At 41.2% G+C, this 19,928-nt stretch overlaps 1 protein-coding gene across 3 annotated transcripts in view; it reads left to right on the forward strand.

Annotated features, from left to right (window-relative positions):
• Window positions 1-2,782, forward strand: part of LOC132141086 (NACHT, LRR and PYD domains-containing protein 3-like) — a 174,726-nt gene extending 171,944 nt beyond the window's left edge. For all 3 annotated transcript variants that reach the window (XM_059550301.1, XM_059550318.1, XM_059550311.1), the window contains one exon: window positions 2,622-2,782. The gene's annotated coding sequence lies outside the window, so the exon portion shown is untranslated. The remainder of the gene's footprint in view (window positions 1-2,621) is intronic.
• Window positions 2,783-19,928: the final 17,146 nt, after the last annotated feature.

Genomic DNA, 19,928 nt, shown 5'->3' on the forward strand with positions numbered 1-19,928 from the left:
TGGACTATTGTAAATGCTGTGATATATGCTCAAAAACAGTTATTTCCTCCTCACACTGCTGATTTCACCATTAACCTGAACAGTTTATGTTGCTGTGTATGGTGTCATTGAAATCTTAACAACCTGCACACTTTGCTTATGTTTGCTGATACACTACTTTCTTTTTCTATTGGTCTCTGGAATTGCCAGTCTGCTGTAAACAAAGCTGATTTCATTACTTCTATTATTAGTCATTCAAAGCTTAATCTCATGGCCCTAACAGAGACCTGGATCAAACCAGAGGACACTGCTACACCTGCAGCACTCTCCAATAATTTCTCATTTTCCCACTCCCCCCCGTTTGACTGGAAGAGGTGGAGGTACTGGTCTGCTCATCTCTAATGATTGGAAATTTAATCCTTTATCTTTGGGTATTAACAGCTCCTTTGAATCTCATTGAGTTACTGTTACTTACCATCATAAAATACATTTTGTAGTTGTCTATCGACCCCCAGGACCGCTAGGTAAATCTTTGGATGAATTAGATGTGTTGCTCTCAACCTTTCCTGAGGATGGTACTCCTGTAGTTATGCTTGGGGATTCCAACATCCATCTAGATAAACCTCTGTATGCTGATTTCCACACTCTGCTTGCCTATTTTGATCTCAACCGAGTGTCAACTACTGCTACTCAACAATTAGGTAACTAACTGGACCTTATTTATACACTGCTCTACTGATCATGTTCTGGTTACTCCACTGCACACGTCGGATCACTTCCTCCTCACTCTTAACCTCAACGTGGTCCCTGACACATCACTTACCCCTCCACATGTCATCTTTCGATGTAACCTAGGCTCACTCTCACCCTCCCGGCTATCTGCAATGGTTTCATCTTCACTTCCTTTCCCTAAACTGTTAGTATCTTTTGATGCTAACAGTGCTACTGATACTTTCTGCTCCACTCTTACATCTTGTTTAGACACTGTTTGCCCCTTATCTCCCAGGCCAGCCCGTAACACCCCTTCTGCCCCTTGGTTATCTGACGTTCTACGCGAACACAGTTCTAAGCTTAGAGCTGCTGAAAGGGTTTGGCGCTAATCCACAAATACTACTGACCTTAATGCGTATCAGTCACGCCTCTCTTCCTGATCTGTCTGCTGCTTTTGACACCGTTAACCACCAGATCCTCCTGTCAACCCTACTGACAAAGAGCATCTCAGGAACCACACTCCAGTAGTTTGAGTCTTACTTATCAGATAGGTCCTTTAAAGTATCTTGGAGAGGTATAGATAAACCTCTGTTTGCTGATTTCCATACTCTGCTTGCCTATTTTGATCTCAACCGAGTGTCAACTACTGCTACTCAACAATTAGGTAACTAACTGGACCTTATTTATACACGACACTGCTCTACTGATCATGTTCTGGTTACTCCACTGCACACGTCGGATCACTTCCTCCTCACTCTTAACCTCAACGTGGTCCCTGACACATCACTTACCCCTCCACATGTCATCTTTCGATGTAACCTAGGCTCACTCTCACCCTCCCGGCTATCTGCAATGGTTTCATCTTCACTTCCTTTCCCTAAACTGTTAGTATCTTTTGCTACTGATACTTTCTGCTCCACTCTTACATCTTGTTTAGACACTGTTTGCCCCTTTTCTTCCAGGCCAGCCCGTAACACCCCCTTCTGTCCCTTGGTTATCTGATGTTCTATGCGAACACAGTTCTAAGCTCAGAGCTGCTGAAAGGGTTTGGCGCTAATCCAAAAATACTACTGACCTTAATGTGCATCAGTCACTCCTCTATTCCTTCTCTGATAATGTCTCCACGGCTAAAAGGACATACTACCATAACAAAATTAACAAGGTGTCCAAGGTGAGGTGTCCAAGTCGCAACATCTAACTACTGGGGTGCCTCAGGGCTCAGTTCTTGGACCACTTCTCTTCTCTGTCTACATGGCATCATTAGGTTCTGTCATTCAGAAACATGGCTTTTCATACCACTACTATACTGATGACATCCAACTCTACCTCTCATTCCATCCTGATGATCTGACGGTAGCTGCTCACATCTCAGCTTGTCTAACAGACATTTCTTACTGGATGATGGACCATCACCTTCAAGTCAACCTTGCCAAGACAGAACTGCAGTGGTTTCAGTAAATCCATAATTTAATCACAATTTCACCATCAAGTTAGGCAAATCAACCATAACTCCTTCATAAACAGCCAGAAACCTTGGAGTTATGATTGATGATCAGCTGACTTTCTCAGACCACATTGCTAAAACCGATCCTGCAGATTTGCTTTATTCAACATCAAGAAGATCAGGCCCTTTCTTTCAGAACATGCTGCACAACTCCTTGTTCAAGCTCTTGTTCTGTCCAGGCTGGACTATTGCAATGCCCTCTTGGCAGGTCTTCCAGCCAGTTCTATCAAACCTTTACAATTAATACAGAACGCGGCAGCAAGATTAATGAGATCTCCTGGAGTCTGATCTGCTCTGATCAAGGATTCACTGCTCGTCACAATAATAAAGAGACTTGTATCTCTGTTGCTCCAGACTCCTGTAAGAGAGTCGCAGTGTTTCTGGACGAGTCGAGCGGCTCTCTGTCCTTCTACAGCGTCTCTGACACACACACACTCACACACTTACACACATTCACACACACATTCACTCAACCTCTACTCGCTGGATTTAGACTTTATTATACAAACTCTTCAGTGTCTCTGTGTCACGTCAAACACTAAACACACACACACACTCACACACACACACACACATTAAACACACACACACACACACACACACACACACACACACACACATTAAACACACACACACACACTGATAAATATGTGTAAAATAATATCTCATATTTCCTCTGTTGTGTCATATTATTTTCAGGAGTTCATCCAGTCTTAGTTTAATAATAAAATCAGTCCATGATTCTGAATCTCTTTTTCTCTGATGTGAAATGTTGTTATTGTGATGAAAATGAAGTAAATCTGATTCAAAGCTTGGTCTTGTGTGTCTCGTGTTGGATCAGATCAACTCTGTGTCTCTTCTTTCTCTCTCTTTCTTCTCTCATATTCATCGGCTCATTCTCAACATTTTATTTGACTTTTATTCTCAAAATCTCACTTTTTTCTTGTAGTTTAATGAGTTTATTCTCAACATATTATATTCACTATTTCCTCAAAATGTAACTTTTAGTTTAATCTCGTATTATAATGACTTTAATCTCGAGATGGTTTTATTTTTATTATTGTTTGGTCCTGATCCTCTTCTGTACGCTTCATACTTGAAAACTAACTCTTTTCTTTTTTTCAGGAAAACAAATTTTTTATATTTTTGTTCTAATTTTTTTGTTTTTTGTTTAATATTTAGTTTTGAGGAGATTTTATGATACTATGCAATATTTGTAAAAAAATGTATTAGCTGTTTTTTTTTTTCATTCAAATTAAACTCTTGAGCTCCTTCATTTGAGTCACACTTGATAATTGAAATGTAACTTTTCTCCTCAGGAAAATCATTGTACTGTATTTTTGTTCAATAATATTTTCTATTTATTAGTTATAATTACTAAAAGATTTTATCATACTGAGCAATATTTATAAAACTTTTATTAGCTATTTATCCTTTAAAATTAAACTATGTAGTTTCTACATTTTTGGGTCACATTTCAACCTGAATTTCTTCTTATTATTATTAATTTTTAGTTATTAAATATTTAGAATTATTAAAAATGTTATGACACTGCACTATATTTATAAAACTTTCATGAACTATTTTCTCTTTAAAATCAAACTATTTAGCTCGTTTGTTTTTTTGGTCATACTTGGTACTTAAAAAAGGGAAATTAATGTAATGTTTTTGTTCGATAATATTTTTTGAATAATATTTAGAATTGTGAGGGGATTTTATGATGCTTTGTAAAATTTATACAATATTATTGAGCAATTTATTCTTTAAAATTAAACTCTTTAGATCCTTTTTTTTTGGTCAAAGTTGGTACTTAAAATACTTTTAGTAAATACTTTTTTTTAATACTTGTCTTACGGGAAATCATATTAATCAATATTTTTTGTTTAATATTTACAGTTTTGAGGTGATTTTATGATACTGTACAATATTTATAACAATTTTATTTGCTGTTTTTTCCCATTAAAATTAAACTCTTGAGCTCATTTATTTTTGGGTCACACTTGGTACTTAAAATACTACTTTTTTCCAAGCAAAATCATTGTAATCTATTTTTGTTTTCTATAATATTTTCTGTTTATTATTTAGAATTACTAAAAGATTTTATGACACTACGCAATATTTATAAAACTTCTATGAACTATTTTACCTTTAAAATAAAACCATTTAATTTTATACATTTTTGGGTCACACTTGAAACAACCTGAATTCACTTTATTTCTTCTTCTTCTTATTATTATTATTTTTTTCCTCTGAAAAATCTACGTCATACATTTTCTGATCCCATAATATTTTCTGTTCATTATTTAGAATTATTAAACATTTTATGACACTATGCACTATATTTATAAAACTTTTATGATCCATTTTCTCTTTAAAATTAACCTCTTTAGCTCCTTTATTTTTTGGGTCATACATGGTACTTAAAAAAGGGAAATTAATGTAATGTTTTTGTTCAATACTATTTTTCTTTTTTTGCTAAATATTTAGAATTGTGAGGGGATTTTATGATACTCTGCAGTATTTTTACAATATTTATTAGCTGTTTTCCCCATTAAAATTATTTTTTTTTTTCCAAGCAAAATCAGTGATATATATTTTTGTTTAATAATATTTTCTGCTAATTATTTAGAATTATTACAAGATTTTAAGATATATATATATATATATACTTTTTTTCTTTTCTTTTTTTCTTTAGCTATTTTTCCTGTAAAATTCAACTCTCTTGAGCTCCTTTATATTTTGGTGACAATTTGTACTTAACAATTTTTTTTTTTTTTTTTACAGGAAGTTCAATGTAATATATTTTTGTTCAATAATATTATCTGTTTATTATTTAGAATTAGTAAAATAATTTATGATACTATGCAATATTTATAAAACTTTTATGAGCTATTTCCCCGTTAAAATAAACTCTCGAGTTCCTTTATTTTTGGGTCACACTTGGTGCTTAAAATATTTATTTCTTTGTTTTAATATTTAGAGTTTTGAGGAGATTTTATGATACTATGCAATATTTGTAAAAAATTGTATTAGCTGTTTTTTTTTCATTCAAATTAAACTCTTGAGCTCCTTCATTCGAGTCACACTTGATAATTGAAATGTAACTTTTCTCCTCAGGAAAATCGTTGTAATGTATTTTTGTTCAATAATATTTTATGTTTATTAGTTAGAATTACTAAAAGATTTTATCATACTGAGCAATATTTATAAAACTTGAAGGAGCTATTTTTCCTTTAAAATAAAACCAATTAATTTCTACATTTTTGAGTCACACTTGAAACAACCTGAATAAACTTTATTTCTTCTTAATATTATTTTTTTTTTCCCCTCAGGAAAATCAACGTCATAAATTTTTCGTTCCAAAATATTTTCTGTTAATTATTTAGAATTATTACAAGTTTCATGACACTGTGCACTATATTTATAAAACTTTTATGATCCATTTTCTCTTTAAAATTAAGCTCTTTAATTCCTTTATTTTTTGGTCATACTTGGTACTTAAAAAAAGGGAAATTAATGTAATGTTTTTGTTCGATAATATTTTTTTTATTTAATATTTAATATTTTGAATAATATTTAGAATTGTGAGGGGATTTTATGATACTTTGTAAAATGTATACAATATTATTGAGCAATTTATCCTTTAAAATTAAACTCTTTAGATCCTTTTTTTTGGTCACAGTTGGTACTTAAAATACATTATTTTTTTAAAAACAAGGAAATCAATGTAATATTTTTTTTGTTTAATATTTACAGTTTTGATGTGATTTTATTATACTGTACAATATTTATAACAATTTTATTTGCTGTTTTTTTCCCCATTAAAATTAAACTCTTGAGCTCATTTATTTTGGGGTCACACTTGTGCAAAATCTGTGTTTTTGTTTAATATGTTTTGTTTAATATAAAAATTATTAAACAGTTGTGCCCAAATATTTCTGAATGGTTTCATGCATATAATCATGTTAATAGTGTCCTATGTGAACATGTTCTGTATTTAGTATACCAGGGTTTGTTTTATCTTATTTATTTGTTGATTTTTCTCTTGAAAATCATATTTGACTGTGGTAACTCTAGTTGATGGTGGATAAAATATGTTGTATTCACTCCTTCAATGTTAAAGTTGAATAAGAGGAGAGTATTTGACATCAAACTCAAAATAACAATCAAAAGATCAATCTTTATTCATAAACACATTTATTATGCATAAAAGTCAAAGAACATTTGATGCAAACCCAAATCTATCTGATAATCTCTTTAATATGAAACTCAACAAATCCAGAGAAGAGAAGAATAGAGTGCAGTCATTAAGTTTCCACAACAGGATATTGTGTATCAAAAAGTTAAATGAAGATAAATAAATAAATAGAATGAAGAAAATGTTACATCTGTATAATAAACAATTTATACCTGAAAGAAAATGAAATTTTTTTGGCTCGTAGTATTCAATGGCTGACTGTAGTCAGTGATTTCATTAATAATTTAAATATAAACTCATCACTTTCATTTTTCAGCATTTCAGCATTATAATACAATCATAAGCTACTAGTCATCATAAACATAATTATATTAAAATGAAACGCATCCAAACTGAATGAAGGCCTCAATATTTTGACTCTTACAAGACATGATATCATGAAAGAGAGAAAAAGATAATCTACAGAAAGGTGGGATGTTTTAAGAGGGATATTATGAAAGCAATAAGCAAAGAACAAGACAGATAACCTTGATTTATTAACCTGTTAACACAAGTGTACCCCATTTCATGTTATGTATTTACAAGTCATTTGTCCACCAGCTGCTGCTTGGACTTTTGACTAATTAACTTGGGAACAGGAGCCCACCGGGCAGAGCTGGAGCCCACCAGGGCGGAGCAGACGGGACAGAAGCCCACCAGTGAGGAGCAAGGGGAGCTGGAGCCCACCAGGGCAGAGCAGATGGGACAGAAGCCCACCAGGGCGGAGCAGACGGGACAGAAGCCCACCAGGGAGGAGCAAGGGGAGCTGGAGCCCACCAGGGCGGAGCAGATGGGACAGAAGCCCACCAGGGCGGAGCAGACGGGACAGAAGCCCACCAGGGAGGAGCAAGGGGAGCTGAAGCCCACCAGGGCGGAGCAGATGGGACAGAAGCCCACCAGGGAGGAGCAAGGGGAGCTGGAGCCCACCAGGGCGGAGCAGACGGGACAGAAGCCCACCAGGGCGGAGCAGACGGGACAGAAGCCCACCAGGGATGAGCAAGGGGAGCTGGAGCCCACCAGGGCGGAGCAGACGGGACAGAAGCCCACCAGGGCGGAGCAGATGGGACAGAAGCCCACCAGGGTGGAGCAAGTGGAGCTGGAGCCCACCAGGGCGGAGCAGATGGGACAGAAGCCCACCAGGGCGGAGCAGACGGGACAGAAGCCCACCAGGGTGGAGCAAGCGGAGCTGGAGCCCACCAGGGTGGAGCAAGTGGAGCTGGAGCCCACCAGGGCGGAGCAGATGGGACAGAAGCCCACCAGGGAGGAGCAAGGGGAGCTGGAGCCCACCAGGGCGGAGCAGACGGGACAGAAGCCCACCAGGGAGGAGCAAGGGGAGCTGGAGCCCACCAGGGCGGAGCAGATGGGACAGAAGCCCACCAGGGCGGAGCAGACGGGACAGAAGCCCACCAGGGTGGAGCAAGCGGAGCTGGAGCCCACCAGGGCGGAGCAGACGGGACAGAAGCCCACCAGGGCGGAGCAGACGGGACAGAAGCCCACCAGGGAGGAGCAAGGGGAGCTGGAGCCCACCAGGGCGGAGCAGACGGGACAGAAGCCCACCAGGGAGGAGCAAGGGGAGCTGGAGCCCACCAGGGCAGAGCAGATGGGACAGAAGCCCACCAGGGCGGAGCAGACGGGACAGAAGCCCACCAGGGAGGAGCAAGGGGAGCTGGAGCCCACCAGGGCGGAGCAGATGGGACAGAAGCCCACCAGGGCGGAGCAGACGGGACAGAAGCCCACCAGGGTGGAGCAAGCGGAGCTGGAGCCCACCAGGGTGGAGCAAGTGGAGCTGGAGCCCACCAGGCTGGAGCAGACGGGACAGAAGCCCACCAGGGTGGAGCAAGTGGAGCTGGAGCCCACCAGGGTGGAGCAGACGGGACAGAAGCCCACCAGGGAGGAGCAAGGGGAGCTGGAGCCCACCAGGGCGGAGCAGACGGGACAGAAGCCCACCAGGGCGGAGCAGATGGGACAGAAGCCCACCAGGGTGGAGCAAGTGGAGCTGGAGCCCACCAGGGCGGAGCAGATGGGACAGAAGCCCACCAGGGCGAAGCAGACGGGACAGAAGCCCACCAGGGTGGAGCAAGCGGAGCTGGAGCCCACCAGGGTGGAGCAAGTGGAGCTGGAGCCCACCAGGGCGGAGCAGATGGGACAGAAGCCCACCAGGGAGGAGCAAGGGGAGCTGGAGCCCACCAGGGAGGAGCAAGGGGAGCTGGAGCCCACCAGGGTGGAGCAAGTGGAGCTGGAGCCCACCAGGGCGGAGCAGATGGGACAGAAGCCCACCAGGGCTGAGCAGACGGGACAGAAGCCCACCAGGGTGGAGCAAGCGGAGCTGGAGCCCACCAGGGCGGAGCAGACGGGACAGAAGCCCACCAGGGCGGAGCAGACGGGACAGAAGCCCACCAGGGAGGAGCAAGGGGAGCTGGAGCCCACCAGGGCGGAGCAGACGGGACAGAAGCCCACCAGGGAGGAGCAAGGGGAGCTGGAGCCCACCAGGGCGGAGCAGATGGGACAGAAGCCCACCAGGGCGGAGCAGACGGGACAGAAGCCCACCAGGGTGGAGCAAGCGGAGCTGGAGCCCACCAGGGCGGAGCAGACGGGACAGAAGCCCACCAGGGCGGAGCAGACGGGACAGAAGCCCACCAGGGAGGAGCAAGGGGAGCTGGAGCCCACCAGGGCGGAGTAGACGGGGCAGAAGCCCACCAGGGTGGAGCAAGCGGAGCTGGAGCCCACCAGGGTGGAGCAAGTGGAGCTGGAGCCCACCAGGGCGGAGCAGATGGGACAGAAGCCCACCAGGGAGGAGCAAGGGGAGCTGGAGCCCACCAGGGCGGAGCAGACGGGACAGAAGCCCACCAGGGAGGAGCAAGGGGAGCTGGAGCCCACCAGGGCGGAGCAGATGGGACAGAAGCCCACCAGGGCTGAGCAGACGGGACAGAAGCCCACCAGGGTGGAGCAAGCGGAGCTGGAGCCCACCAGGGCGGAGCAGACGGGACAGAAGCCCACCAGGGCGGAGCAGACGGGACAGAAGCCCACCAGGGAGGAGCAAGGGGAGCTGGAGCCCACCAGGGCGGAGCAGACGGGACAGAAGCCCACCAGGGAGGAGCAAGGGGAGCTGGAGCCCACCAGGGCGGAGCAGATGGGACAGAAGCCCACCAGGGCGGAGCAGACGGGACAGAAGCCCACCAGGGTGGAGCAAGCGGAGCTGGAGCCCACCAGGGCGGAGCAGACGGGACAGAAGCCCACCAGGGCGGAGCAGACGGGACAGAAGCCCACCAGGGAGGAGCAAGGGGAGCTGGAGCCCACCAGGGCGGAGTAGACGGGGCAGAAGCCCACCAGGGAGGAGCAAGGGGAGCTGGAGCCCACCAGGGAGGAGCAAGGGGAGCTGGAGCCCACCAGGGCGGAGCAGACGGGACAGAAGCCCACCAGGGAGGAGCAAGGGGAGCTGGAGCCCACCAGGGCGGAGCAGACGGGACAGAAGCCCACCAGGGCGGAGCAGATGGGACAGAAGCCCACCAGGGTGGAGCAAGCGGAGCTGGAGCCCACCAGGGCGGAGCAGACGGGACAGAAGCCCACCAGGGTGGAGCAAGTGGAGCTGGAGTCCACCTGGGCGGAGCAGACGGGACAGAAGCCCACCAGGGTGGAGCAGAGGACTGATGGCACAGGAGAGCACGTCTGGTTAGCTGGGACTGGAACAGATAACATAAACAGATTAATGGTGGCCTCTGTGGCCGTGATAAGGCAGGTAGAAAGTTCACAGAAGGCCTCCATAGCCATGACAGCAAAACAAGGTTTTTATTATTATTATTTGGCTGACGTCACTTCCTGTTTGTTGTTGGCGGCTGTACTGCGTTTGAGCTCCGTCACTATATTCTTTTCATTGACTATTTTCAACTCAAAAATCAATTGTATACATCATCGTTTCCGTTTATATAACGTGTGAATATATCCTCTATTGTATTCTACAACAAAAACAATCAGAGCGCCTCGCTATCACTAGTTTTATTTTGATCTCCCGGGTCCGCTATTAGCTTTTAGCCCGTTAGCATCAGCGGCGTGGTTGCAGCTAACTGCGCTAACATTGCTAATACTCTATTCACACACATTACCACTGCTGTACTCACTGTTACTTGCTTTAATGGCGGATGAATGTCTCCACTCTGTGCAGCTCGAGCTCGAGGCCGTGGGAAAGCAGATTCGCGACCTGGAGGTGAGGCAGGCCCAGCTGAGAGAGCGGAGAACCGCGCTGGAATCATCCCGGGCTGACGCTCACAAGTCCGGGGTATGTATACAGCGATCTGTTAACAGTCCCACCACGTCTACTCCGTGTGTTTCTCTGCACAGGCCCGGTGCACCCAGGACGCGAACTTCCCAGATGTCCTTCACTGCGACGCCGGGACACCACGGACCCTGGGTGCATCCACAGCGGAGGACGCGAGCCGGGTCCCGGGCGACGACTTCTCCCCCTCCTGCCTTCGACATCTCCATCCGGAACCGCTTCGCTCCCCTCCGCGAGACAGGACGCGACGCTGTGATCATAGGAGACTCCATCGTCCGACACGTAAGTGCTACGTTAGCTGAAGGTAAAGTGCACACTCATTGTTTGCCTGGTGCTCGTGTTCTCGATGTTTCTGCGCAGATACCCGCGATCCTGAAGGTCGACGAGAGCCCCAGAGCGGTCGTGCTTCACGCCGGGGTTAACGACACCACGCTACGGCAGACGGAGACGTTGAAGAGGGACTTCAGCAGCCTGATCGAGACGGTTCGCAGCACGACGCCCGCGGCGACGATCGTCGTGTCAGGACCACTGCCCACGTATCGACGAGGACACGAAAGGTTCAGTAGACTTTTTGCTTTAAATGAATGGTTGTTGTCATGGTGTAAAGAACAGAAACTGCTATTTGTTAATAACTGGAATCTTTTCTGGGAGCGTCCTAGGCTGTTTCGCGCTGATGGATTACACCCCAGCAGAATCGGAGCGGAGCTGCTCTCTGACAACATCTCCAGGACACTTCGCTCCATGTGACTAGTAAGACAATTCTCTAATAACTATTATGATGAGTTTTGTTCCACCCGCTTAAATGATAAAAGTACTTGTGCTGTAAAAACTATTAAGACTGTGTCTGTTCCCCGAATAGTGAGGTCAAAATATAATGTAGGATCTAGAAAAAATCTTATCGTAATTAAACCAGAAAAATGTAAAGTAATTGAACAAAAACAATTTTTAAAGTTTGGGTTCATAAATATTAGATCACTCACACCCAAAGCAGTTATTGTAAATGAAATGATCACAGAAAATAGTTTTGATGTACTCTGCTTGACTGAAACCTGGCTAAAACCAAATGATTATTTTGGTCTAAATGAGTCTACTCCACCAAACTACTGTTATAAGCATGAGCCCCGTCAGACTGGTCGTGGAGGAGGTGTTGCAACAATATATAGTGATATTCTCAATGTTACCCAGAAAACAGGATACAGGTTTAACTCTTTTGAAATACTTCTGCTAAATGTTACACTGTCAGACATGCAAAAGAAATCTAATGTATCTCTTGCTCTGGCTACTGTGTATAGACCACCAGGGCCGTATACAGAATTCCTAAAAGAATTTGCAGGTTTCCTCTCAGACCTTCTAGTTACAGTTGAAGGCGCTAATCATGGGAGATTTTAATATTCACGTTGATAATGCAAATGATACATTAGGACTTGCGTTTACTGACCTAATAAACTCCTTTGGAGTCAAGCAAAATGTCACCGGGCCCACTCATCGTTTTAATCATACACTAGATCTAATTATATCGCATGGAATCGATCTTACTGCTATAGATATTGTACCCCAATGTGATGATATTACAGACCATTTCCTTGTATCGTGCATGCTGCGTATAACTGATATTGACTATATGTCTCAGCGTTACCGTCTGGGCAGAACTATTGTTCCAGCCACCAAAGACAGATTCGCAAATAACCTGCCTGATCTATCTCAACTGCTATTTGTACCCAAAAATACACATGAATTAGACGAAATTACTGACAACATGGGCACTATTTTCTCTAATACATTAGAAGCTGTTGCCCCCATCAAATTGAAAAAGGTTAGAGAAAAACGTACTGTGCCATGGTATAACAGTAATACTCACTCTCTCAAGAAAGTAACTCGTAGTCTTGAACGCAAATGGAGAAAAACTAACTTGGAAGTTTTTAAAATTGCATGGAAAAACAGTATGTCCAGCTATAGACAGGCTCTAAAAACTGCTAGGGCAGAGCATATCCACAAACTCATTGAAAATAACCAAAACAATCCAAGGTTTTTATTTAGCACAGTGGCTAAATTAACAAATTACCAGACGCCACCTGATTCAAATATTCCACCAACGTTAAATAGTAATGACTTTATGAATTTCTTCACTGATAAAATAGATAACATTAGAAATACAATAGCGAATGTAGATTCTACAGCGTCTAACACTTCAGTTTCATCCATCGCACCCAAAAATAAACTGCAGTGCTTTACAAATATAGGACAGGAAGAGCTAAATAAACTTATCACTGTATCTAAACCAACAACATGTTTATTAGATCCTGTACCCACTAAATTACTAAAAGAGCTGTTACCTGTAGCCGAAGAACCGCTTCTCAATATCATTAACTCGTCGTTATCTTTAGGTCACGTCCCAAAACCATTCAAGCTGGCGGTTATCAAGCCTCTTATTAAGAAACCAAAACTAGAACCTAGTGTACTGGCAAATTATAGGCCTATTTCAAATCTTCCATTTATGTCTAAAATTTTAGAAAAAGTTGTGTCTGCTCAATTGAGCACCTTCCTGCATAAAAATGATCTGTATGAAGAATTTCAGTCAGGTTTTAGGCCCCACCATAGCACAGAAACTGCACTTGTTAAAATTACAAATGACCTGCTTCTTGCGTCAGATCAAGGCTGCATCTCATTTCTAGTCTTACTTGATCTTAGTGCTGCCATAGATCATGACATACTCATAGATCGATTGCAAAACTATACAGGTATTCAAGGGCAGGCTCTAAGATGGTTTAGATCCTACCTGTCCGATCGCTACCATTTTGTTTACTTAAATGGGGTGTCATCTCATTTATCATCAGTAAAATATGGAGTGCCACAAGGATCCGTCCTAGGTCCCCTTCTATTTTCAATATACATGTTGCCCCTTGGTAATATTATTAGAAAATACGGAATTAGCTTCCACTGTTATGCTGATGATACTCAGCTATATATTTCAACGAGACCAGATGAAACTTCCCAATTATCTAAGCTAACAGAGTGTGTTAAAAATGTAAAAGATTGGATGACAAATAATTTTCTCCAATTAAATTCGGATAAGACAGAGATATTAATTATTGGACCAAAAAACACCACACAGAATCTTGTAGATTACAATCTGCAACTAGACGGATGTACTGTTACTTCCTCTACAGTCAGAAATCTGGGTGTTATATTAGACAGCAATTTGTCTTTTGAAAATCATATTTCCAATGTTACAAAAACCGCATTCTTCCATCTTAGAAACATTGCCAAGCTACGAAACATGTTATCTGTTTCTGATGCAGAAAAGCTAGTTCATGCTTTCATGACCTCTAGACTGGACTATTGTAATGCACTTCTAGGTGGTTGTCCTGCTTCGTCAATAAACAAGCTACAGGTAGTCCAAAATGCAGCAGCTAGAGTCCTTACCAGGTCAAGAAAATATGATCATATTACCCCAATTTTACAGTCTCTGCACTGGCTACCTATTAAGTTCCGTATCTGTTACAAATTATCATTACTTACCTATAAGGCCCTAAATGGTTTAGCTCCTGCGTACCTAACTAGCCTTCTACCACGCTACAACCCATCACGCACCCTAAGGTCACAAAACGCTGGACTTTTGGTAGTTCCTAGGATAGCAAAGTCCACTAAAGGAGGTAGAGCTTTCTCACATTTGGCTCCCAAACTCTGGAATAGCCTTCCTGATAATGTTCGGGGTTCAGACACACTCTCTCTGTTTAAATCTAGATTAAAAACGCATCTCTTTCGCCAAGCATTCGAATAATGTATCTCTTAAATTGTGAGTGTAGTTGCATCTGCATTTTTATTCTTTAGCTTGGGTTAAACTAATTTTACTTCGTTGGATCAGCAGCTATGATAATGATGTCTCTATTTTGTTTCTATGTTTTGCCACGGGATTTACATCCCGTGGTAACTAGGATTTACACAAGCTCCAGTCTGGATCCAGAACACCTGAGAAGAGATGATGCTGACCCTCAGAGGACCCCAGATGATCCTAACCTTGAATCAACAAACAGAACTAACAATTATTGCTACATGTGTGACTGCATCATATAATTACTATTAATTAATAATATTGATAGTTCATCATCTAGCTGACTACGTCTTGTATTATTATTATTATTTTTATTTTTCTAAAATCCTGTCAAACGTGCACAAACTACTAGCTACTACTAAATATTGTAGAAACATAATTTTCTGTAAAGTTGCTTTGTAACGATTTGTATTGTAAAAAGCGCTATACAAATAAACTTGAATTGAATTGGATTGAATGACAGAAATGAACGAGAGTAGTGACTTGACTTTGTTCAAGAAGATCAATGGTGATTTTTTTTTTAGATTTTTTTATTTTTTACTTTATTTATTTGAACTGGGACACTGTAAAATATACATTAACCTTTAAAAGGAGAGATGCATTATACCAGGTTGTAGCATTTATGCTAATTTCCACCTGTAGTCCCTGGGCAGGCTGATGATAAATAAAATACACTTGTTAATAATACATTTACCCCTAAAAAGCATTTAAATTACCACACCATTCATTCCTCAAACATTCATTTACAAATACACTCTCACAAACACATAAATTACAAAACATTTTGTGAACATGTTTGCTTTAGAAGAAGCCACTTTTTGGCCCGATGTGAAAAAGGTTTAAAATATTCACATGTGGTCAACTCTGTTGGCAACTTATTCCACTGTCTAATGGCAACAATTGAGAAAGCTGAGCTGCCAAATGCTGTTTTACACTGAGGAATCCTACACTCGCCCCGAACAGTCGACCGAGTGGCTCGAGATGTAATTTCTGAACCCAGTGAAATGAACTTCTTTAATGGAGGAGCTGCAGTACCATTTATTATCTTGAACAAAAGACAGAGATTAGAATATATGATTATGTTTTCAAAACTTAATAATAATGTTTTTTAAGAATATGACAGTGATGAAATAGCCGAGATTTCTTGTCAGGAACCTTAAGAGAACTTTTATATAATGATTCCAGTGGCCTTAAATGCTGTTTTACATGCCTGTGACCAACTCTTCATGCAGTAACGAAAGTGCAGAATTATCATCGCATTTAGATATAAATTAGATGCATCTATAGTCAGAGAGTTCCCAATATATCTGCTATGTTAATTTTCAACATGTTGGTTATTTTTGTATATGTTTTTTGAAATTTAATTTGGGTAAAGAATGACTCCTAAATATTTAATTTGGTCAACCCTTAAGATTTCCTGACCTTCAATTATGATTTTTGGTTCAGTTTTACATAGCGAGAACTTGCAGCGATTTGTAAAAAACATAGAAACCGTTTTGTCAACATTCAAAGTTAAATGAGAGTTTTTCAGCCAAATGGAAATCTGTTTCATTTCCTCAGTTAACTTTTGGGCAACATCCTTAGCAGTTTTACCATGAATTGCATGTTATTTAGACATCAGACAAGAATTAACATCCAACAGTGGTCTCTGCCTAATGTAATGAGTTCTTATAGGTAACATCTGTTTTTCTTTTAAATCACACAACCGATTCATAAGAGTTTTATTTCAACGAGATATTGTGTCTTTGTCTTATGTTTATTCATATCGCAATCACCTGACAGACAATATTGTTAGGAAAAAAGTTTGGTTAATACCCAATCAATATTTAATTACAAACAAGGTTAATGAAGTGTCATTTAAATTTATACACAGGATTTACCCAACCAAACATTATTTAGTAAAATTCAAATCTGATATTGATATTACTTGCTCTTTTTGTGTCAGTTGCCCTGAAACTGTGGCACATTCGTTTTGGCATTGCCTTTTTGTAAAACTATTTTGGCAAAATGTATGTGATTTTATTGTACAGAATATTGATAATAATTTTGTTTGGTTACGGAAATGTGTATAATTTGGTATGTTGGAGAACAGCAAAGAAAAACACAGTCACGTTTACATGATAAATCTTATTGTTTTACATGCAAAATGTCATATTCACAAATGAAAGTTCTAAGTTCTAGTTCTAAGATTTGTATGTGTATACAGCCCCCTAGTGTGAGATTGTTTATTTCATGTGTAATGTTTGTTTATATCATGTATAATGTTTGTCTTATACATGTAATTTTGATCTTGTTTAAAAAAAGAAAAAAAAACATGGACGTAGTTTTTTTCTCCTGTAAATTTGGCCATTTTAACATGGGGAGTCTATGGGACTGACTCCCTTTTGCAGCCAGCCTCAAGAGGCCAGTCGATGAATTACAGTTTTAATCACTTCCTTTTAGGCTTCACCAGAGAGAGCTATGGAGTATAAAATAATGCCTATATATACGCAAAAAAATATAGTTTTGCAAAAGAAAATAAAGTTTTGCACACAAAAATTTAAGTATCGAGGAAAATTATTTTGCTTTTTGCAAACATAAAATAATTGCAAAAGAAAATAAAGAATTGAGAGAAAAAAATGAAGTGTTGCATACAAAAATAAAGAATTGCAAAACATAAATGAAACCACGAGAAAGCAATGATTTTGCAATACATATTTTCCATGGTCATATCTATTAATTTATTTGCAACGCTGCTTTTATTTTGCGTGTCAGTCTAGTTTGAGCTTGCGATATACCATTTTCCCTTTGTGCTTCATTTTTCTGCACGTCTCTCTTTGTGGCACTGTTTTGACCTGGGGGTGGAGTCAAGGGACGGGGGCGTGTACAACATGCCTCCCTGGAAGTGACGTCATTGGCCGGAGACTTTCGAGTGGATCGTTTCTCTTTATTCAATAGCATTAAAACATGCATGTTTTCGTTTTATTAACTTTATTAACAAATGTATGTGTGTATTAGCAGCGTTTGATCAAGTTAAAGAAGTTGTTACCATGAACATCTGCTGTTTATTTCTCTAGATGTGCACACTTTTATAGCATTAACTGTTTCATTTGTTTAACTGCATGTGTATTAACAGTGTTTGTTTAAAATCTCTTAACTTGTGATAGGGAGGCCAGTGCACAGAAGCGTTGTTTGATCTTTGTTCTTTGCTCCCAAGATGGCGACGGTCCGCTCTGCACAATGTGAGCTTCAAAAATGCTGTCCAGGAGTCTACGGGTGACGTCCATGTTTTTATACAGTCTATGGTTTTTCCCATAGACTGTAAAATAAAGGTTTTACCCCATCTCACTGCCTCTCATGAGGTGTAGAATGTTGGGTGAATGAGAGAGAGAGAGAGACTTCATCAGAGAGAGTCATGATCTGCATGAGCTCTTAGAATTTACCTTCTTTTTTGCTATTTTGAGATGAGAGTTAGATGAAAAATTTTAAATATCTGAAAGAATATCAAATTCTGAACTGAACTTTCACAAAAGGAAATCAGAAAAGGTATTTTTTTTTTGTTTTTAAAACCAAATATTCAGCTAAGAAGATCAGTTCCTAGCAGCACTGCAGCACAGACCTACAAGAGAATCGGAGGGAAATCCAAAAACAGGACAATCCTTCGAGACAAACCTCAACAGTTCAGAGAGGGAGAAGCAGTGAGTACAGCTAACTGAACTGGACAATATTTATTCTCAACTTCAAGGATATACAGTTTAAAATTGACCTTTTTTATAGTTTTTATAAACCGAAGCTGCTAAAAAGCTAAAGCTATGGCTGCCCTACACTCTGACATTCCTCAATGTATCAATTCAAATGAGCCAGAGAACAGTAACCAATCAGAGGAGCAGACGCAGTCACCCCACTGCCATATGCAAATGAGCTCCCCACTCTGCACAGACTGTGTGTCCATACAGTACCCCTCTGACATCACAACTGACTCTGCAAGGAAACACTATAAGCAGAAACTTCTCAAAGACAACCCAGAAACTCTGTATGCAGAGCGTCTGGCATAAAGCCATTATAATAAACCATTACATGTCTATAAAGAAGGAGGGCATCTGTAATGGCTGGAAAGTCAAAATTAGAGAACCATGTGACCCCGACAACACATTGATAACTGTGAACTTATATAAAAATGGCACAGTCATGGTACGGGGAAATCTAAAAACATTCCAGACTTACTACAGTGCAATAATGAAACGAGAAAAATCCCTATTAACTAGGGCTGTGCAAAAAATGCGCATCTCATCAGTAAAGATGCTCCTGTAATTAGTAGTATATCTCCAGCACGTGCGTTCAGATCACGGTTGCCAGGTTTTCACAACAAATCTTGCCCAGTTGCTTCTTAAAACTAGTCCAAAACTAGACCAATCACGTTTCCAGGAGGTTCCCCGATAAAATTTGCTTCCCGGGGTTAAAATATACATTTTTTGGAAGGGTTGCCCTGGTAAAATTCGCATTTTAGGGCCTAAATATCACGTTATTGGTATTGGGGTTGCTTCAAACCGCGGCCATGAAAAACAATCGCAGACTTGGCAACACTGGTACAGGTGGAGCGGCAGTTACTACACAGAGCCGTGGTCTACCGACAACTAACACAAAATTGTTTTCAAAATCGATAAAAAGGATCGCCTTCGATTTTAACATCGATTTTGTGTAGATTGTCAGTGAATTACGGCTCGGTGTAGTAAATGCCAACCGGTGTTGCTGTGGTTGTTTTTCATGTCCGCGGGTCGAAGCGACCCCAATACAAATAACGTGATATTTAGCCCCTAAAATGCGAATTTTACCAAGGCAACCCTGCTAAAAAACGTATATTTTAAGCCTGGGAAGCAATTTTTTATCGGGGAACCTTCTGGAAGCGCGATTGGGCTAGTTTTGGACTAGTTTTGAGAAGCAAATGGGCAGGATTTGTTGTGAAAACCTGGCAACCCTGATCCGAACGCACGTGCTGGAGATATACTTCTAATTACAGGAGCGTCTTTACTGGTGAGATGTGCATGAAAATCGCATTCGTTTTTTTGCACAGACCTACTATTAACTGAGTATCTATCGTCTGAGCAGAATACACAGAGCAGTAGTCCAGATCTCAAGCCCAGGCTCGCAGAGAGCCCTGCCCAGGACCCCCCGCCCCCCCCCGCTCACATCTATACATGTCCTCCAGGAGCACTTCACAAGACTGGAGATGGAGATGGTGCAGCTCAGAGAGGACCATCACACCCAACTCCAGCTAAACTCAGAGCACATCACACAGAGACTGACAGCCTTCACACAGCAAGTCAAACGATTGCAGACAGAGAAAGACAGCTATCAGAAAGAGCTGGCCACACTGAGACTCCAGCTTCAGGACAGAGAGCATCTCACACTAGAGATG

The sequence above is a fragment of the Carassius carassius genome, chromosome 1 (assembly GCF_963082965.1).
Source record: "Carassius carassius chromosome 1, fCarCar2.1, whole genome shotgun sequence".
NCBI classification, from domain to species: domain Eukaryota; kingdom Metazoa; phylum Chordata; class Actinopteri; order Cypriniformes; family Cyprinidae; genus Carassius; species Carassius carassius.